Here is a 22,795-nt window from a genome sequence, read left to right on the forward strand (position 1 = left end):
ATAATCGGAGTGCCTCCATCTCGGGGTTTTCCCAGAGATGACGTCACCATGTGCCTGTAAACTGTGACTTAACGCAGAGCCTGGCACAGGCCACGCCCCTAACAGATGGCTGCCCGTGTCTCCCTCCCCAGCTGCTGAGACAGGTCCCCCACGGGGCGGCCAGGCCTGGTTCAGTTATTCTGTTGAGATACAGATCTCTGCTTTTGGGGGCAAAGTACAAAGTAGGTCGCCCAGAGAAACATGTTTCAAACTTCTGACCTCCAGAATTAAAACAAATAAATGTTTTATTTTTTTATTTTAGCCAAGTCTGTGGTAATTTGTAAGTGCAGTCTTAGGAAACTAATGGAGCTGAGCAATGAACTTTTGCAATCTTCTAATAAAAGCAGACAGACTTGAGGAAACTAGAGCAAACTCTCTAACAAAACTTAGTCTTTTTTACTGAGAGCAAATGCAGTTCTCAGATTTGAGTTCAATATTCAATATGATATTTGATACTAAATAATCAGAAGCTGTTTTTGAAAATCATATGAATAAACTCATGAAAACTGAGTCAGACTTGGAAAAAATGTAATACAAATTTGTGCTATTTTTCAAAGTTGATTTCCATACACCTTCTTTACTTTTCTGTATTAAGTACATACATGCTTATTTTTTTATTTCAGTGCCCTCTTTCCTATTCTGGAACAAAATGTCATTTTACTTTAGAACAGAAGCATTCTCTTTTTTCCCCTGAATTTTGAGGCTCATAGTAGGGTCTCACTGATGTATATGAATTAAAAATTTGAATTAAAATCACTTTTATTTTGCAGAGAGGTCTGGGGGTCCATAACTGTGTACTTCATGTGATTTTTACTGGACTAGGTCACATATATACCTAACCCACCTTTTTTGGCCACACACATTCCTTATATGTACAGCTTCTCAGTGTGACAAAAGTGAACATGTTGATCAACAGAGCTGAAGATTTAGCCTCCTTGCAGCACATACAAATAAGCACAAGTGTATAAATTAAAATTATAGCTAAACAGTGTTTCACTGTATTATCTTTTAAATAGTAAAACTATCCATTATAACTCAATTTAGTGTCATCCAAGGTTTTTAGTTACCTAAGGATGTTGAAATGCTCTCAAGCTGATATACCTAGAATTTTATTATTGTGCAAATTTAGGTTTGTCAGCAAAATAACTGGATTTGATTAAACAGATTTTTCAAGTCTTAAAATTTTATTGGAAGGAATTCTAGGTCATTTAATCAGTAAAAGTGCATAAGTTTTGGGGAAAAAAAATACCCGAGTAGCTTAAAAAAGTTTGCTTGTATTACACCTAATATGGATAAATGAAGGATGATATAATTTTCATAAAACCTGAACTGTTAAACTAGACTTGTTTGCTAAAGGTTTAATCACATTTTATGCATTTGAGATCTTAAAATGGTTGTTTGTTTCTTAGAGAATATGTATTATTTCAATCTAGCCCATTTTAAGTGTCACAGTTCAATTTCTTTATTTTCAGGGAATTTAAAGAATACTTCCTTTATATAATTAATGATTTATTAGATATGATAATCAGAACAGAGCTCCTTTAAATTCAGACTTTTCATGATCTAATATATTAATATCTCCCAGATGAAATAAAGGGCTTTGCAGGTGTGGTTTTGCAGGTGGCTCAGTGGTAAAGAACCCACCTGCCAATGAAGGAGAGGCAGGAGATGGAGGTTCCATCCCTGGGTCAGGAAGATCCCTTGGAGGAGGGCATGACAACCCACTCCAGTACTCTTGCCTGGAAAATCCGATGGATGGAGGAGCCTGGTAGGCTGCAGTCCATGGGGTCGCCGAAGAGTTGGACATGACTGAGCGACTTCACTTTCACTTTTCACTTTCATGCGTTGGAGAAGGAAATGGCAACCCACTCCAGTGTTCTTGCCTGGAGAATCCCAGGGACGGTGGAGCCTGGTGGCCTACTGTCTATGGGGTCACAGAGTCAGATACGACTGAAGCAACTTAGCAGCAGCAGCAGTATTCCATTGTGTGTGTATGTGTGTGTGTGTGTGTGTGTGTATCACATCTTCTTTATCCATTCATCTATAGATGGATACTTATGTTGATTCTCTATATTGACAATTATAAATAATGCTTCACTTGAACACTGAGGTGCATGCACCTTTTCTAATTAGTGTTTTTGTTTTTCTTGGCTATATACCCAGGAGTGGAATTGCTGGGTAGTTTTTAGTTTTTTTTTCTTTTTTTTTGGAAGCTCCACACTCTTTTCCACAGTGGCTACACCCATTAATTTCCCACCAACAGTATATGAAGATTCCTTTTTCCCATCCTCATCAACATATGTTATTTGTGCTCTTTCTGATGATAGGCATAATGACAAAAGTGAGGCAATATCTCATTGTGGTTTTTCATTTCCTGTTTAGAAAAACATCTATTCATTTCTTTCACTCATTTCTAAATCAAGGTTTTTTTGGATGTTGAGTTGTATGAGCTATTTATACAGGTTGTGTATTAATCCCTTATTAGTCATATCATTTGCAAATATTTTCTCCAATTCAGTAGATTGTCTTTCATTTTGTCAGTGTCTTCCTTTGCTGTGAAAAAACTTTTTAAGTTCCATTCAGTCTCATTTGTTTATTGCCTTTGCTTTAGGAGACAGATCCAAAAAAAATATTCCTGTGATTTATGTTATAGTGTTTTGCCTATGTTTTCATCTTAAGAGTTTTTTGGTATTACATTTTACATTTATGTCTTTAATTAATTTTGAGTTTATTTTTGTATATAGTGTTAGAGAATGCTCTAATTGCATTCTTTTACAGTTTTCTCAGCACCACTTATTGAAGACACTGTCTTTTCTCCATTGTATATTCTTGCCTCCTTTGTTATAGATTAATTGACCATAGTGGGCTTGTTTCTGAGCACTCTATCCTGTTCCATTGGTATATGTATCTGATTTTATGCCAGTACCATACTGTTTTGATTACTGTAGCTTTGTAATACAGTGGGAGGTCCGGGAGCATGACTCCTATAGCCCTGTTCTTTCACAAGATTATTTTGGCTATTCAGGATCTTTTGTGTTTCCATACACATTTTAAACTCATTTTCCTATTTTTGTGAAAAATGCTATTTGTAATTTGATAGGGATTGCATTAAATCTCTAGATTGCCTTGGGTAGTATGGTCATTTTAACAATACTGACTCTTCCAAGCCAGGAACATGATATATTTTTTCAACTGTTTGTGTCATCTTCAATATATTGCATTAATATTTTTTAGTTTACAGAGTATAGACCTTTGACCTCCTTAGGTAGGTTTGTTTATTCATAGATATTTAATTCTTTTTAATGCAATGGTGAATGGAATTATTTCCTTAATTTCTCTTTCTGATATTTTGTTAGTGTGTAGAAATGCAATCAATTTCTTTATATTAAATTTGTCTTAAAGATAATTTTTAGAACAAAATAAATCACATAAACACAGATGTGAAATGAACACATGTTGAGAGATTTTTACCTGAGTCATGAGAGAACCAGGAGATGTTAAAACCATTTTTTAAAAAAGTGAATACAAAGAAGAGATACAAGAATATTGTTCGGTAGCATAGAAATGTGCTAGAGGTCAGAGCCACAGGCCCTAGGGTGAAGACTGTGTCCCACAGGGTTGAATCACAGGCCAAAGACTTCAAGACATAGAGGATTATTTTCAGGCCTTGAAACCTCAGGTAACTTCCTGGCTAGATTTTGCTTTTTCTTGGGCTAGTGACTCTCCTTGTTCTCTCTTGTGAAATGAGAATATCTGTAACTATGCCTGTCCCACTACAATATTTTGAGAGTAGATAACTTATTTTCTAGTTTCACAAGTCCATAGATGGAGAGGAATTTTGCCTGAGAATCTCACTCATACCTGATCAAGATGATGAGATTTTATACTTTGAGTTTGTTCTGAAATAGTTTGAGACTTTTGGGATTGAAGAGTTTGGTGAATGTATTTTGCATGTGGGGGGGACATGAACCTTTAGGGGCAAGAGTGTGGACTTAGGTAGGCTGGATAGTGGCTCCAAAATATATCCGATGCTAGTCCTTAAACCTGCGAATTTTACCTTATATGACAAAAGAGATTTTTTTTCCTGCAAATAATGATTAAGTGGAAGATTTTGAGTGGAGGAGAATATCCTAGATTTTATGCATGGACCCTTAGTGTAATCACAAGTGTTCTTATAAGAGAAAGGTTGAGGGAGAGTTTTGACATAGAAGAAGGCATGGTGACTACTGAAGCAAGATACTATGCTATTGGCTTTGAAGATGGTAGAATGGACCATAGGCAAGGAATGTACCTCTAGGAGCTGGAAAAGGCGAAGAAACAAATTCTCTAGAACCTCTGGAGGGAGTGTGGCCCTGTCAGTACCCAAATTTAGCCCAATAACAATAATTTCAAACCTCTTGACCTCTAGACTGTAAGACAGTGATTTCTGTGTGTTTTAAGCCACAAAGATTATGATATGTTGTTTCAGAAGCCATAGGTAACTACAACTTCTCTGAAACTACTTTTACTTGAATGCATGTCTCAGCATCTGCTGCTAAGGGAACCCAAACTAAGATGCTCGGTGAGGATAAAGGGTGGAGCAGCCAGGTGATTGATTGTTCCCCACCACCTTCCTGACATATGATGCATATGATTATGTTTTGAGATTGGGTAAAGCTGTGCAAGACTGTGTAAGATGAAACAGAAGAAGTAGGTCTCTTATTACCATTTAAACTTTGTCAGAGATGAAGCTCCCTGGGAGACTTTTACCCTGGAATAACTGGCACTAGAGTAGCCCTTCTGCCAAAAACAGTCACAGAACTGGGCAGAATATATAAGCTGACTGTTTCTGAGCATTGTATAACACTCAGCACAAGGTTATGATTCCAGAGACAAAGGAACCTCACAGGTAGCTAAATCATCACTCCAGTTGTCTGCTTGGGGAAACATTCCAATGGCACAGGAAGCTAGATTCTAGGCAACACACAATGGTACTGCTGGGCTGATGAGGTAGAAATCAAGATTCAGTAAAGCTAAAGAAGCTGGATTTTGCAAAACAAGGCATCAGAGAAGAGGGAGCTATGTAAAGGAAAATCTTCAAAAGTTCATTTGGAGGTTTCCCAAGAGTCTTTGGCTGAGGACTGAGCTGAATAGTCATAGGGAAAGACTGCCTGAGACTGACCAGAGGGTACATGGTTAAGAGGAACAGAGATATTACCAGTTGACCCATGCTGGGGGATGTTGGAGATACAGGAAGCAAGTGATGAGTCTTTGATAATACCTTCCTAATATGTTGGGTATCTAGTTGAAACACCAGAAGCTTTAGGAGTAAAGATTATGCCCCATTGTAAGGCCTACAGTAGATTCACTCTTTAACAATCCTAAAACCTAACTCTTACAGGATCTGTAGAAGAGATAGAATTTGGAGGTTGATTCCTCAAAATTAACTGGGCTTAGGAAACAACTTAGGCTTTTTGCATGCTTTAATAAAGCATAAGATCCAAGGTATCAAACTACCTGTTAAACAAACCATCGACACTCGACAGAACCCAGCAATCCTAAACAGAGCAAACATCAACACTCTTCAGAACCTAGCGTTCCTAAATATTTTTAATATACAGTAAAAATATTCAGCATGGAGAAAACAGGAAAATAGGACCTGTCAATAGTCAAGAAAAAGTCAAGAGAGAAAAGTCCCAAGATTGCCAGTTGTTGGATTTTTTAGACAAAGACTTTAAAGCAATTATTCTATAGTCAAAGAACTAAAGACAAATGTTCAGTGAATGAAGGAAATATTGTCTTAATGAATGAACAGATTAAGAATTTTAACAGACAATGGAAAAGTGTAAATAACCAAATGAAAATTTAGAACTTATAATCAGCAAAATAAAGCACATAAAAGATGGGCTCAACATCACCTTGAAGAAAGAATCAGTGAATTTGAAGACAAATTAGTAGGAATTATCTAATCTGAATTGATGCTTTTGAACTATGATGTTGGAGAAGGCTCTTGAGAGTCCCTTGGACTGCAAGGATATCCAACCAGTCCATCCTAAAGGAAATCAGTCCTGAATATTCATTGGAAGGACTGATGCTGAAGCTCCAATACTTTGGCCACCCAATGCGAAGAACTGACTCATTGGAAAAGACCCTGATGCTGGGAAAGATTGAAGGCAGGAGTAGAAGGGGATGACAGAGGATGAGGTGGTTGGATGGCATCATCGACTCAATGGACTTGAGTTTGAGCAAACTCCAGGAGTTGGTGATGGACAGGGAAGCCTGTTGTGCTGTAGTCCATGGCATTGCAAAAAGTAGGACACGGCTGAGCGACTGAACTGATCTAATCTGAAAAACAGAATTAAGCATTTATCCTTGAGACTTTTAAAAGGTATTATATTGGCTTCTTCTGTATTATTCTTTGAACTTAAATTAATAACTTTACTGGCACTTTAAGCTGGACTCATGTGGTGTTTTTTTTAATTCTCCAGAACCTTGAAGGACCATTGCAGAAAAGCAGAAAAAGAGGCCTGTTATGATAATATAAATGAGTACTCATCTTGGGGAAATAATCTTCCAAAATTTTCACTTACTCCAACATAGTACAAATATTAAGACTTCACTCATTACCTACTGTTCAACTGAGCAGCCACATTCTGTTACAATTTACCTTCTAAAAGTCATACGTACACAGTGCAGGTTCATGGTTAGAAACATGAACTGTGTTGCTGGAATGCCTGCATTTAACTTCTGGATGAACCACTTACTAATTGGGTAACTTTGGGCAAAGTTCTTAGTTTCCTCATCTGTATTATGGGGATAATAGTTCATACCTCATAAGTTTTGGAAGCTATAGGAAATTATATATATGAAGCACTTGGAATAGTACCTGGGAGATATGTGTTCATTGTAGTCATTAGATACATTTTCCCCCAGGTCCTTTAATAATAGGAGTTTGGGGGAATAGAATATTAAATGAATGAATCATCTTGAAAACATTGATTTAAAAAGTAACTCATGTCAGCGTGCTTTAATGGATAAAACAGCTCTTACCTTTCCCCTGCTGATCAGCACAGGCATTCGTTTTTTTTCAAGCGGAGATACACCTGCTTCTTTGGAATAGCTGTCCACCACAGATAAATATTACTGTGTTCTACTGGGTGTGTTCAGTGTATAAATAGATTGTGGGAACACAAGAGGCTAGTTTTTCAAGTTTCTGCTCCTAGCACTCCATGAGGGTCAGGTAGTCCAGCATTCTACAGTTTGTGTGTCTGAAAGAAATGTAAGCCTACAAAAGTGTTCTAGCCATCAGATTGAGGTAAGAATACTATGTCTAGTGGACTTCAATCTGACATCTTCTTTCTTGATTTTTGTGTTTTGTGTTTGTGAAGTGGGGTTTGGTTTCAGGAAATGAAAGACTACGTTCTCACCATTTGGTTAAAAGGAAAAAGACAGGAATATATAAAGAAGGGACATTTTGGCCAATGGGCTGCTCTGTAAGTTTGATGGAATGAGGAGGGAGATACAGGTATCTTCTTGTTATTAGCATTTAATTTAATCTACAAATTGAAGCATTGCTCTAGATCCCAGTGAACATAGGAGCAATTATGTATCCGTGACATAATCAGTTTCATAGCAGAAGTACTGTGTCACTTTGCCAAAAACCTATTACACCTCTAGGTATAAAGTAGTAGTCCTTTTACTCTGAATTTCTTTACTTTGTTAGATAAGTCAGATTTTATTTAGCACCTTTGAATTGTTCTTTGCTTTCACTCCTATTCTTGATACGGTGACATATCTAGTATGGATATATATTTAGTAGGATTGCTGAAGTTTGAAAGCCTTGGAATAAGTTCAATATAAATATGATGTTTTTAGCACCACAGGAAGATGAGATACTGACTGTGAATATGAATATAATACACTAGAGAGATGCATCAGGTTTTAAAATATTTTTCTTTAATATGGATTTTTTTAATTAGCTACATCATAGTCCTCATTTAAGTCAAAACTACATTTTTGCAACATATCAGACTATGTATTTGGAGAACAAAGGAGGTATCTATTTAAAGCATTCAAAGTCATGACTAGAAAATATTATATATGATGATATATTTTAAATACTGCTTAAATCTTGGCCTCCTTAAAATGTCTTTCAAGCATAGGCACTGAGTGTTTAATTTTTTCACTTCATAATACACTGTATGTTGTTTAGATAACAGCTTAAACACAAGACTTATAATTTAAAGCCTATGGCTTAGGTGCATAAAAACATTTGATTGGATATCAGTAAAATTCTTAAATAGATCCATCTATCCCTGTGTGCTTAAAAACATGTACACAAATATGTGTTTACATATGGGCAACTAATATCTGGGAAACAAGGAAAAAGGTAAGAAGATGTCTTTTTATTGTCAAATCATGTTTATTCTATGTGCTTAGGATTTCTGAAATGCTCTACAAGTCTGTGGTAATTAGCTGTGCTGTCGCTCAACTTATTCAAGTTTGCCAACGTGTTCTAATAATTTAGGGAATACAATAATAAAATAGTTCATTTTACTTCTTTGTGTCCTGGAGACACATCTAGCATTTTTGTTGAAATGACTTTCTTATAATCATTTTGTATGTTAAGAGAAGGAAGTGCAACTTTAATTTGTGAAACATGCAGTTTGTTTTACCTAAGCCTTATTACTCAATGACATATGTTACAGCGATCTTGCCAGCATATGTAAACACTTAGCTATAATCCTTTCTATTTAGAATTTACTTGTAACTACGCTTTTGTATATCCCATATGTTGTCTGTGTATGCACTTGCTCTCACCCATTTACTCCCACACACATCCACATATTTTGGATGATTTGGTGGAACCCTTTTTTTCTTTTTATTTATTCTTGTCTGTGCTGGATCTTCGTTGCTGCACGCAGGCTTTCTCTAGTTGCAGTGAGCAGGGTCTACTCTCTAGTTGTGTTGCTCAAGCTTCTCACTGTGAGGCTTCTCTTGTTGCAGAGCTCTAGAGCATGGGCTCAGTAGTTGTAGTGCCTGGGCTTAGTTGCTCCGTGGCCTGTGGGATCTTCCCTGGCCAGTTATCGAACCTGTGTCCACTACATCGGTAGGCAGATTCTTTACCACTGGACCACAAAGGAAAACCCCATCAAGGGACTTGAAACTTGTCTTGAATGTGGGTCCATTCCAGGCTACCTCTTTCTGTGGGTAGTATCATTTTCTTGACTTCTGTTTCTTTACCCTGCTTTATTGCATCTTCCTTGATGCCTCGTCCATGGAGTTCTGATTCTATTCAAGATAGCACTAGTAAAGCAGGTAGGTCCCCTTATTTGCATCACTTGTAGAGTTGGCAACTGTAGTGACTGCCTTAAGTTCTTGAAGATCATCTGGAAGTCAGGCAGAGCTGTTAGGACAAAATTTGATAAATATATAGTGTCCTAGGATTGCAAGTCCACCTGATCTGTTATATCATTTGAGCAAGAACACATCTCTGAGAAATGTTTAATTAAATCTGCTTCTATTGTTATACTACCCACTTCCTCTGTTTTAAAGTCCCACTTTCTGTAAATTGCCCTATGACGTGACATCTACCTTCATTGGTTTATTGACACTGAATTTCCAAGGGTCATTTGTGGTGCTTTCAAGAAATCTAATTATATTCATTCGTTTATCTATTGATTCACCTATTCACAGTAGCTGTTGATTTAGTGACATGTAAACATGAGCAGTACTATGTACTGAAGTTACAGTAGGAAACACTCAAAGTTTGCCTTTAAGTGCCTCTATTATAGTTAGGAACGATGCCAATTTACCCAAGTAATTTATTATAAATGTAGTAAGTGCTGTGAGGTATACTTATTCGAATCCTCATTCCATTTGACTCCTTTGCTTTATGTGGCATTCATTGTCACTTCCTACTTCTTGAATTTTTTCCATTCTTAATATCTGTGATTCTCTACTATCTCTTCAGCTACTTTTCTACCACTTTCCCTCTTGTTTCTTCTTCTCTTCCCTAAGTGATGGTTTCCCCCTAGGTTTAGCATTTGGGCCGTAATGTATTACTTGTTTTCTTGGCCTGTGCCTTCTATTGACTCATAGTTTGAGATATCACCTCTAAGTGAATGCCTTCAAGTTATCCATTTCTAGGTTTTTCCGTCTGCTGTATATTTTCCCACTTGTACATCCAAGTCCAACTGTCACCCAATGGTCTTCAGGATTGTAGCCAAACTCAGTTTTATGTGAAACTAATTCCTCTTTCGTCCGTGTTTCTGTTAATGGCTTTGACAGTCTCCTGGCTTCTTGATAGCTTGAAATCAGTTTTGCATCTAACTTTTCATTGACTCTCAACACCTAAACCACTGCCGAGTTCTTTCATTTCTTTCATAATAATCTAGCTAATATCTATCCTTTCTCATCTCCTTTTTCTGTTATTTTTCCTTTTATTCTGTGTTTTCTCATCCTCCCCTCCCTGAGAGTCATCTTGAATTCAGAGTCTTGGTTAGATTCTAGCTCCATGAGAAAATCCATCCCCAGAAAGTCCCTATCACGCAGGTATCTTCTTTTTCTAAACCTTCAGAACAAAATAATGGAAGTGATGGGAATAACAGGTTTTGGTAGCCAAAGACACAGGGTTAAGCTCTGTTCTACATGTCACTCCCTCTTGTACACTTTTGCTCTCTATGAGCCTGTTTCCTCATAGTTATCCTATCTTGCATAATGGTCACAAGGAACAAACGAGATCATAGAGGTGAAGTCATTTAAGACCATGAAGCACTAGGTAAATATTAAAGTAAGACTTGTTAATATAAGAGTAACTCAGGGGTGGGGACCAAGGTTCTGAGTCTTAACTATACCGAGGAAGTATAGTATAGGGTTGAATTTGAATCCCAGTTTTGCTACTGACCAGGTGTGAAACTAAGAAAATTTAGCTTCTCTGTTCCTGGGTCCTCATCAGTAAAATGGGAGTAATAATTGTTTGCACTCAGAGGAGGGTGTGTTTGATTTAAAGGATTAACAGATGTAAAATACTTACAAAACAGTGCCTGACCTATAGTAATTGCTCTGTAAGTGTGGGAGGTGGTGCTGGAGGCCAGTGACATGTAGATACAAGGTGGGAGTGAGTTATTATTAATAGAACTGAGTCACCAGGTGAGGATCAGGTGTAGTAAAGATGGAAACAGAGCCATGGGGCAGACACTTAAACCTGGCTGAATCCCTCATCATTGAGATCACAAATGGCCCTGTCATCGTTGTCATCATAAATGGCTGTCCTTTTGTGTGAATAGATGTACATAAGGAGATACGAACATTCTGAGTAACTACTTGGGGATAATGGTATTTCAGGCACATTTTTAATGTTGTTAAAGAGAAAAGAATGGTAAGTAGTTGGCCCTTATAGAGTCATGAAATGTGTTGATATGTCATGGAATCAAAATATCAGTATCCAATTTGCATTCCTTTTACTTCTTTTTCTTCTCTAATTGCTGTGGCTAGGACTTCCAAAACTATGTTGAACAACAGTGGCAGGAGTGGACATCCATGTCTTATTCTTGATCTTAGAGGAAGTGTTTTCAGGTTTTCATCATTGAAAATGATGGGAATATAAATTCATATAGCTACTATGGATTATAGTAGGAAGGTTCCTTTAAAAACTAAAAATAGAACTATTTTATGACTCAGTAATGCGACTACTGGGCTTATAGCCTGAGAAAACCATAATTCAAAAAAAATACATGCATCCCAATGTTCGTTGCAGCACTGTTTATAATAGGCAGGGCATGGAAGAAACCTAAATGTCCATCAACAGATGAATGGATAAAGAAGACGTGGTAGATATATTCAGTGGAATATTAACCATAAAAAGGAACAAAACTGAGTTGTTTGTAGAGATGTAAATGGATGTAGAATCTGTCATACAGAGAGAAGTATTAATAAGTCAGAGAAAAGTATCATATATTGACATGTGAAATCTAGAAAAATGGTACACAATGAACCTATTTATAGAACAGGAATAGAGATGCAGACATAAAGAATGGACATGTGGACATAGCGGAGAAAGGGGAGGGTGGGATGAATTGAAGAGATAAGAACTAAGTTATATAAACTACCCTGTGTAAAATAGCTAGCTAGTGGGAAGCTGCCGTATTGCACAGGGAGCTTTGCTTGGTGCTCTGTGGTGACCTAGGGGGTGGGAGGGAGGCCTAAGAGTTAGGAGATAATATGTATACAAAGAGCTGATTCACTTGGTTATACAGGAGAAACTAACACAATTGTTAGTTGTAAAGCAATTATTCTCCAATAAAAAACATACACACACACACACACTCCAGTGTCCAAATGTTAAGAAACCAAACTTATCCTCTGCACTCTAGAAATCTCTCTCCCCTGCCTCCTTCTTTTGGCCTCACTGCAAGGCATGTGGAATCTTTAGTTCCTTGTGGTTTAGTCACTAAGGCGTGTCTGACTCTTTCAAACCCCATGAACTGTACCCCACCAGGCTCCTCTGTCTATGGCATTTTCCAGGCAAGAATACTGGAGTATGTTGCCATTTCCTTCTCCAGGGGATCTTCCCGACCCAGGGGTCGAACCCAGGTCTCCTGCATTGCAGGCGGATTCTTTACCGACTTAGCTACAAGGGAAGCCCAGGGTCAAACCCTCACCCCCTGCAGTGGAAGCTGTCCAATCTTAACCATAGGACTGCCAGGGAAGTCCCTAGGAATCTCTGTTTAACAGGTATACGCTTCTAGCATTTCAGAGTGCAAGGGACCTTAGAAATTTCTCTCAATTTATAGGATCATTGGCCAGAGTATGTATTTTTACTAACACACAGTATTCACTTTGGGTGAGGGTTTTTTTTTTTTATGTTAAGAAAGGACAAATGACTATTCCAGGGGTGCTTTAGATTGTTTAGCTCCCTTTACTCTTCACAATAACCCAATGAGATAGACTTCATCATCTTCATTCTATTTACATAAGAATAAGCTCAGGAGGTTGTCCATAATTAATGAATAATTGAGCCAGGCTGCAGACCCCAGTAGTCTAGAGTCAAGAGCCCATATTCTCAGCCATTGAGTCCTATCATCCTAGCCTCTCTGTACTCTCAGGTCTTACTCAAGAGAACAGGCTGTGGTGAATTGGGCAGCTGTTAGATGTTGCTGTTCCAGTTTTCCTTGATGAGTGGTCTTAAATGTTTGCTACTTTCTCAGAATATATAAAAATAAGATTTATACTAGATATTCCAGTATCTGTTCAAGAAGCATCTGATTTTTCTCACCCGTGATTCTGTACATGAGCATCACAGTTCTCCAATAGTGATGCCCTCTTTCCTAGACAGCATATTATACTGTGCATTGGTAGGTACTTTGCACGGTGCTTCATTGTTGCCCTTGCCGTGGGGATGCTCTCTTGTGTGTGTTAGTTTCCATCTTTGTTGTCTGTTAGTTTGCATCTTTGCTTTTGCCAACAGAAGTTTAAGCTCAGTTTTTAGAGTTGCCACTTTTTGCTTCCTTGTTTAATAACTTCTTGTCCATTTAATTGTTCTCTCACCTAATTAAAAATTATTTTCTGGAAGCCTTATCAGCTACAAAAATAATTTGTTAGACTTCTACTTCATTTTCTGCTTCACTGAATAAAAATATTAAAATCTGACTTACCTTCTCTGAGTCCCTTAATAACCTTATTCATTTCTAAGTAGGCACAGTACCATTTGTAACTCTTGTTAATGTTTAATTTAGCAATTTCCAGTCCTTGTAACAGTTGACTTATCCAGGCTAATTTGATTTAATCTTTCTAACCGAATGCCAGGAAACACTCTGTTTCTACATTATGAACACATCCAGTTCATTTAAGGATTTCTGGTTCATGTAAATAGATTTTGGTGACATTTTCGTTTTTGGTGTTGTGCAGTCAGAAAATATTTCCAAGAGTCAGGACTTGAAGGGAAATTAAAATAATGAAAAACAAAAACCAACTCTAAGATATATTTCATTAGCAAGCAAAATCCTTAAAACCAAACAATATAATGTAAAAAAAAATCACTTAACATTGTTGTGTAACATAAGAATAAAAGTGGTAAAAGTGTGAGTTGCTCAGTCGTGTCCACCTCTTTACGACCCCTTGGACTGTAGCCCATCAGTCTCCTCTGTACATGGAATTCTCCAGGCAGGAAAACTGGAGTGGGTAGCCATTCCTTTCTCCAGGGGATCTTCCTGACCCAGGAATTGAACCTTGGTCTCCTGCATTGCAGGCGGATTCTTTACCATCTGAGCTACCAGGGAAGCAGAAATTATAGTTGAGATAGGGTGTGGGAAGGTTTCTGTATGTGTAGGGAAATCATATTTGGAATCTAGCCATCAAATAATGATGTTCCAAGGTTCAAAAATAGACTTTAAATATACTTTTATCTAGATTGCAAAAGCTAAGTTCAGCAACAGCCCACTTGGTAAACATAGACCAAGAGATCATATGAAATATATTTCTTTAATTCAAATATCAGAATATAGACAAATCCATTGATACATTCTCCCAAGACCTGTGTATAGAGATCAATAGATTTTAGTCTCCTAGTGTGAAATTGGGCTTCTCTGGTGGCTCAGAGGGTAAAGCGTCTGCCTGCAATGTGGGAGACCTGGGTTTGATTCCTGAGTCAGGAAGATCCCTGGAGAAGGAAATGGCAACCCACTCCAGTATTCTGGCCTGGAAAATCCCATGGATGGAGGAGCCTCGTAGGCTACAGTCCACAGGGTCACAAAGAGTCGGAACATTAGCATATGATTTAAAATTTTGAACTTAATTTCATTTAAACCAAATGATACAATATCAAAGAAGGATTTTCTAAGTAGTAAGAGCCTATTTTAGAATGGGAAAGACTAGAGATCTCTTCAAGCAAATTAGAGATACCAAGGGAACATTTCATGCAAAGATGGACACAATAAAGGACAGAAACTATAGGGACCTAACAGAAGCAGAACATATAAGAAGAGGTGGCAAGAATACATAGAAGAACTATACGAAAAAGATCTTCATCACCCAGATGATCACAATGGTATCACTCACCTAGAGCCAGACATCCTGGAATGTGAAGTCAAGTGGGCCCTAGGAAACATCACTACGAACAAAGCTAGTGGAGGTGATGAAATTCCAGTTGAGCTATTTCAAATCCTAAAAGATAATTGCATGAAAGTGCTGCACTCAGTATGCCAGCAAATCTGGAAAACTCAGTAATGGCCACAGTACTGGAACAGGTCAGTTTTTATTCCAATCCCAAAAAACAGCAGTGCCAAAGAATGTTCAAACTATCGCACAATTGCAGTCATCTCACATACTGGCAAAGGAAGCTCAAAATTCTCCAGGCTTCAATGGTACGTTAACTGTGAACTTCCAGATGTTCAAGCAGGATTTAGAAAAGGCAGAGGAACCAGATCAAATGGAAACTAACACAACATTGTAAATCAACTATATGTCAATACAAATTAATTAAAAAAATAATAAATTTTGGCACATGCATCGCTCAGCCGAGATGGATTCCAGCGAGGAGGATCCTGGGAGGTTGGTAGGACCTCTGGACTGGAGTGTCCCGTCCAGAATCCTGGTTGCTGGTAGCTTGTGAGTTCCTTGATCCTTCCCAGGACCTCCTGTTGTGAGATGACTCCTGCAAGTGTTTTCTCCTCTCTGTTGCCTGGCAAGGGCGGGTGGTCAGCGGTTCATCTAACAGTTTGTCTTCTGGTTCTCTCCAATACGGTCCTTCACAGAGTAAATGCATAAAATTGTAAAAGCCAATGTTTTAAGTAATTTATATTCACACACAAAAAATAATAAATTTAATGATATGATATCAAGGATAAGTTTTTTAAAGTAGTAAGTACCTGATACAAAACAGGCAGTTTTCCCCAACTTTCCACAAATATGGTGTATTCTGTTATGTCTGTGCCTATATAATTTTCAAGTTGCACGTTTTGGGTAGAACTGGAAGTGTATTAAAACACATTTTGTGAGAATGAATCACTGTCCTATAATTGAGAGACCAGCTTAGGAAAAATAATTCCAGGGAGTTCGGTCAGTAACATGAAAAAAACAAAACAAAACTCTGGAATGTTCTCTTTGAAGTAGTCATGGTACAGAAGGAAGAGTTTAACCTGCTTCAAACCATTCACAGTTGTCTTCTAATTTTGTTGTTACTACGTTTGAGCTCTAAACACAGCAAGGTTATTTCTAACACACAACAAAATCAAACAGCTATTGATTTTCGTTCAAGTGAACTCCTGTTTATCTCATTGTTCTTGTGAGTAATAGCTATATGTTTAGTTTTATACTTAAGCACAGTAGGATATAACTACATATTAGCAGCACTCAGATCTACAGAGTAGATTCCTGAACATTGAAGATAAAACCCACTGGTAATATTTGTTTGACTCTCTTGGGCTTCCCTGGTAGCTCAGATGGTAAAGAATCTGGCTGCAATGCAGGAGACCTGGGTTCAATACCTGGTTTGGGAAAATCCCCTGAGGCAGCCCACTCCAGTATTATTGCCTGGAGAATCCCCATGGACAGAGGAGCCTGGGAGGCTATAGTCCAAGGGGTCGCAAAGGGTTGGACATGACTGAGCGACTAAGCACAGTACACACACACACATTGGGATAACTATTGAACCTGGATCAGCAAATATAAAATGTGGGTGCAATACTGCCACCAATAACAATAGTAACTATTCATCTTCTCTGTGGATTTCCTATGAACTAAGCCCTATTCATATGCTTTCCATGTAACCAAGATCATGTCTTCGTTCAACCATATCTTCAAGATCCCAAGTCTAACAAATTTCAGAGCTTGGATTTGAACCAGAGTCCCTGTGGTATGCAAGTTACCCTGGTCAAGTTAAGTAACTTCTAAAGGCATTTCCCTGGTATATTTTTTTTCTCTGCTGACTCAATTTTTACCTTTCTCCCTGTTTCACAGGCTCACCCAATCTGTGCTGGTCTTTATCTGTAAAGTTGTCCCTGATCTGGCCCTGATGCCAATATCTGGGGGCTTGACATACTCTCTGTGACCTTCTATCAAGGTGTGTGTGAAGGGGGGAAACCTATGTTCGTCATTATTCAAGGTTCTTATGTCAGCTGGCCCCTGAGCACTTTGAGTTCCCACAGATAGTGCTAATTTCCCCTCTCCCAGCTGAGCTGTTCAGACCATGCTTGTAGGAGCCCATGTAGTAGCAGGCCCTTCCTTGCTTCGTTTCTGCTCTCTTCACACCCTGGCCGCTGCTGCAGCTTTCACGTCCTTTCTCACTCAGGAGAGGCTGCCTCAGTGTTGTATCTTACATTCCTCTCTCCACTGTCTCGTAATAAATTTCAGTGTTCAGATCTCCAAGCTTTGTTCTTGGCAGAGAGAACAGCTAGCTTGAGGAACATTAGAAGAAAAAGAAAACATTGAGGATTGCCTCTCAGTGTTCTCTCCCCAGCTATGTGTGATAAAGACCCAGTTTCTTTGTTCTAAATTTTCTAAGCCACCTTAAACTCTAATACTTTTGTAAAATTCCTTGTACAGCGAAGTGAGTCCACTGATGATATGCTCCTTTGTCGTGTCAACGTCAAAGTCCCACGAAAGTTCTTGAATGCTCTGAATTCTGTACACATCTTGCCTATTACAAGTTTACTGAACAGCACTATTATGTCCATGAACCACATTTAGAGTAGCATTGCTACTCATTTTTCTTGGGAAAAAAGGTACAAAGAGTCTGCTTTTCCCTCAGTCTATTTCTTGTTTTGCCGGTGTGCCTGTGTATCCATCTTTGTATGGTCCTTTGGTATCAAATGTGGACCCTCCAAAAGCCAGTGGGCTGGGCATTGGTATAAGGTTGACCAAGACAAAATATACATGGTGGTGGTGGTTTAGTTACTAAGTCATGTCCATCTCTTGCAATTCCATGGATTGTAGAACACCAGGCTCCTCTGTCCCCGGGATTTTCCAGGCAAGAATATTGTGGGTTGGTAATTCCTTCTCTGGGGGACCTTCCCGACTTAGGGACTGAACTTATGTCTCCTGCATTGCAGGCAGATTCTTTACTGCTGAGCCACCAGGGAAGCCATGCACACACACACACACACACACACACACACACACACACACCTGTGTGTTATGTTATTTATTATATTGTTATCTACTTATATGTGTATGTATGTGTGTATATTAGTTGCTCAGTCGGGTCCAACTCTTTGTGATTCTATGGACTATAGCCTGCCAGGTTCCTTTGTCCATGCAATTCTCCAGGCAAGAATACTGGAGTGGGTAGCCATTCCCTTCTCCAGGGGATCTTCCCGACCCAGAGATTGAACCTGGGTCTCCTGCATTGCAGGCAAATTTTTTTTACCTTCTGAGCTACCAGGGAATCCCATATATGTGTGCATATGTATATATATTTCATTCTGTGGTACAGTGTAATCATGAACAGAGGAAGATCGCCTTAATTTGAATCTTAGCTCCACCACTTTTGAGCTCTGTGGCACAGAACAAGTTAATCTTCCTCTGCCTAATTTTCCATATCTAATATGGAAATAGTAAAAATAACTCAAAGGGTTAATGTTAAGATTGAATGAGTTACAGGCCTGGTGCACTGGGAAGACCCAGAGGGATCGGGTGGAGAGGGAGGTGGGAGGGGGGACTGGGATGGGGAATACATGTAAATCCATGGCTAATTCATTTCAATGTATGACAAAAACAAAAAAAAACAAACAAAAAAAACAAACAATAGTCAAAAAAAAAAAAAAAAAGATTGAATGAGTTAATTTGTATGGACAAGCACCTCAGAATAAGGTCTGGTATTTGGATATGAATGCTATGTGTTTGGGCTTCCCAGCTGGAGCTAGTGATAAAAGAACCGCCTGCCAATGCAGGAGACATAAGACGCAGATTCCATCCCTGGGATGGGAAGATCCCCTGGAGAAGGAAATGGCAACCCACTCCAGTATTCTTGACTGGAGAATTCTATGGATGAGGAGCCTGGCGGGCTGCAGTCCATGAATTTGCACAGTTGCACACAGTTGGACATGACTGAAGAAACTTAGCATGCATGCATGCATACTATGTGTTTACTGTTATTATTACCATGAACCATAAGGAAAAGGAGTTAAGGCAAATATGATTGATAATGGAGCTGAAGATATTCTATACAACATTAAATATAGTACAACATGGATAATAGATCAGGCATGGTTAATTATGACTTGGTTAATGTGAAGTGTGTCATGATTCCAAGAGTGTGACATGGACTGTGCTAGACATTTTGCATTAGCAGTTACTTTTTATGCCCCAGTACCCCTATGTGATGGGTACTGTTATTATTTCTACTTTACAGAAGAAGAAATTGAAGTTCAGAGAGGTTAAGTAGCTTAGTGTCTGTAACACAGTCAGTAGTATAGCTGGAATTTGTACTCAGAGCTTCCTGAATCAGAAACCTGGAGTCCTTGCAATTCTCTACTTGAGCTGTCTGTTGAGAAACTATGGGAAGTTTTAAAAATGCATTTAAAATTCACCTCTAAACTCAGAAATTCTTCAATTTGATTTTTTAAAAAAGCCTCATTGAGACAATTCACCTCCCATAGAATCCACCCATTTGGAATATAAAATGCAGTGTTTTATAGTATATTGAGAGGTTAAACACCATCGCCACAATTTAGTGGTAGAACATTTTCATCTTGGTGGTAGGCCTGGCAATTGAGTCCCTTGTGTCTTTACTTCAGGGCCAGAGACCCTGTAAGATTTCTTGAAGTGAAATTTTGAAAGTGAGAGAGTGTTAGTCACTCAGTTGTCCGATTCTTTGCGACCCCATGGACTGTAGCCTGCCAGGCTCCTCTGTCCATGGGATTTCCCAGGCAAGAATGGTTTGAGAATGTTTTCTAAGTCACACAACTTTCATTTTCTTTTGTTTTCAATTTATTATTTTTGGCTGTGCTGGGACTTTGTCGCTGTGTGCGGACTTCCTCTAGGTGTGGAGAGCCGGGGTGACTCTCTAGTTTTGCGGTGAGGTGGGCTTATCAATGTAGTGGCCTCTCCTGTTGCGGAGCACAGGCTCAGTAGTTGTGGGGCATGGGATTAGTTAATGTGGAATCTTCCTGGACCAGGGATCAAATCTGTGTCCCCTACATTTGCAGGTGGATTCTTTTTTTTTTTTCCTGTTTATTTTTTTTTATTTTTATTACTTGTAGGCTAATTACTTTACAATATTATAGTGGTTTTTGTCATACATTGACATGAATCAGCCACAGATTTACATGTGTTCCCCATCCCGATCCCCCCTCCCACCTCCCTTTCCACCCGATTCCTCTGGGTCTTCCCAGTGCACCAGGCCCGAGCACTTGTCTCATGCATCCAGCCTGGGCTGGTGATCTGTTTCACCCTAGATAATATACATGTTTCGATGCTGTTCTCTCAAAACATCCCACCCTCACCTTCTCCCACAGAGTCCAAAATTCTATTCTGTACATCTGTGTCTCTTTTTCTGTTTTGCATATAGGGTTATCGTTACAATCTTTCTAAATTCCATGTATATGCATTAGTATACTGTATTGATCTTTATCTTTCTGGCTTACTTCACTCTGTATAATGGGCTCCAGTTTCATCCATCTCGTTAGAACTGACTCAAATGAATTCTTTTTAATGGCTGAGTAATATTCCATGGTGTATATGTACCACAGCTTCCTTATCCATTTGTCTTGCAGGTGGATTCTTAACCATTGGACCACCAAGGAAATCCTCATTTTCTTCTTTAAAAGCATAGAAATGCAGGTCAAATAGTATTAAGGAACTCAACCACTGTGTTCTCAAACTTCAGGGTGCACACACACCACTGAGGGCTCTTGTTAAAATTCACATTCAAATTGAGTAGATTTGGGGTGAGATCAGGCCTACTTTCATCAACTTGGTTATAGGAATACTAACATTGGAGCCCAGTTAAGTGAAATGCTATCTTGCCTGTAATTCCATTCTTCTCATTAGTAGTTATGTGTTACCAAAAAACCCCTCAAAACAAATGTTCTCAATCATTATTATATTTGATTTTTTTCAGTAAAATATATGTGAACATTTTTCTTTCTTGTTATATAAATAGCTACAATATAACCATGATTTTGCCTCTTGTAACAAAAAGCCTAACATATTTATTGGCTGGCCCTCAATAGAAGAAGTTTGCCAACCCTAGAGTAGAGAGAGCATCCGGCTTCCCTGATGGCACACAGTTGGTAAGGAATCCACCGGCAAGGCAGGAGACGTGGGTTCAATCCCTGAGTCAGGAAGATCCCCTGGAGAAAGGAATGACAACCCACTCCAGTATTCTTGCCTGAGAAATCCCATGGACAGGGGAGCCTGGCGGGCTATACAGTTCATGGGATCGCAGAGAGTCAGACACGACTGAGCATGCATGCACAGTATAGAGCATGGTGTAAGGCCACCTCTGAGTTGCATGAATCTTGTTCATCTTACTCCCCAGTTGCTTGCTGTGTTTGTCAGACTTGGCATTAGTAATCAGACTGATAGGAACCCAAACTAAGTCAGAGGGGCAACAAGCTGGTTGTATTTATGGGTAACCAATCCCCCTCTACCCAGGAGCCATCTGAACTCGTGAGAATCAGCTTCAGATTTTGTTTAAAAATAGATTTTCCTGGGTTGCAGGATACTTGCTCGAGTAGCCTAGGTAGGTTTCCACAAAGGACCTAGAGTCTTCTCGGCTAGGTCATGTCAATAAGATTTTGGAAGCAGGATTTCCTAGCAGTTATTTGTTATCCATACAGAGAGCTTGATTAATTAGGTTTGGATGACAGGTGAACTTATGGGTAGAATATTGCTTCCTCTTACACCAACTTTAAAGCTGTTTTGCCCTGAAGGATCTATGCTATACTCATACTAGAACACAGAAGACTTTTCAAAACTCTCCAGGCTTCAAGTTGTCTCCTACAACATAACTTATTGCAGAGCTTTCCCCCAGATGTCCATCTTGTACTCTTCTTTCCTGTGGTCTTGGCCAATGACAATTTTAGGTCTCCTAGCTGATGGCTGATTTTCAGACTGTCTCTTTTTTCTTTTTGGATGCAAGAACTTATCCAATAATCAACAGTTACTGCAAATAATCCTTGTTCCCACAAGACCCCTAACTGTGATCATAGTTTAGTATGCTCTTGGGTTGTGGGAGGGGACAAGTACAAAGTATGACCTTGAAGGAATTAGATTATGCCCACCCCAAATAATTGCAAGGTTTACTAATCTATATTATTAGAAACTAGGATACAGCCAAGGAACATGTGATATAACACTGGATTGAGTTCAATGTATTGATAAGGTACATTTCCTAGAGTTTCTGGGTTTAGTGTGGTACCCAGAAACTCTGGAGATCATGCAACTGGAGGTGTTTGTAACAGTTTTCTTGATTGATTGATTGAAATCTGAACATAATAAAGTGAAAGTGAAGTCACTCAGTCATGTCCCACTCTTTGCGACCCCAAGGACTGTAGCCTTCCAGGTTCCTCCATCCATGGGATTTTCCAGGCAAGAATACTGGAGTGGGTTACTGTTTCATTCTCCTGGGGATCTTCCCAACGCAGGGATCAAACCCGGGTCTCCTGCACTCCAGGCAGACTCTTTTCTGTCTCAGCCACCAGGGAAGCCTCCCTGGACATAATGGTGGTCTCCATTGATTTCTGAGTGATATGCTTGACTCCCAGTTCGTTAGACACAACTGTGTCTTTTGCTATGTTGATATCCTCTGCCCCTAGTTTCTTTCATCAGTGCATTT

The 22,795-nt window shown here is 38.9% G+C and overlaps 1 protein-coding gene across 1 annotated transcript in view; it reads left to right on the forward strand.

Annotated features, from left to right (window-relative positions):
• Positions 1-22,795, forward strand: part of SYTL5 (synaptotagmin like 5) — a 376,311-nt gene that overhangs the window by 220,636 nt on the left and 132,880 nt on the right. The window lies entirely within an intron of this gene.

Source organism: Odocoileus virginianus, chromosome X (genome assembly GCF_023699985.2).
Source record: "Odocoileus virginianus isolate 20LAN1187 ecotype Illinois chromosome X, Ovbor_1.2, whole genome shotgun sequence".
NCBI classification, from domain to species: Eukaryota; Metazoa; Chordata; class Mammalia; order Artiodactyla; family Cervidae; genus Odocoileus; species Odocoileus virginianus.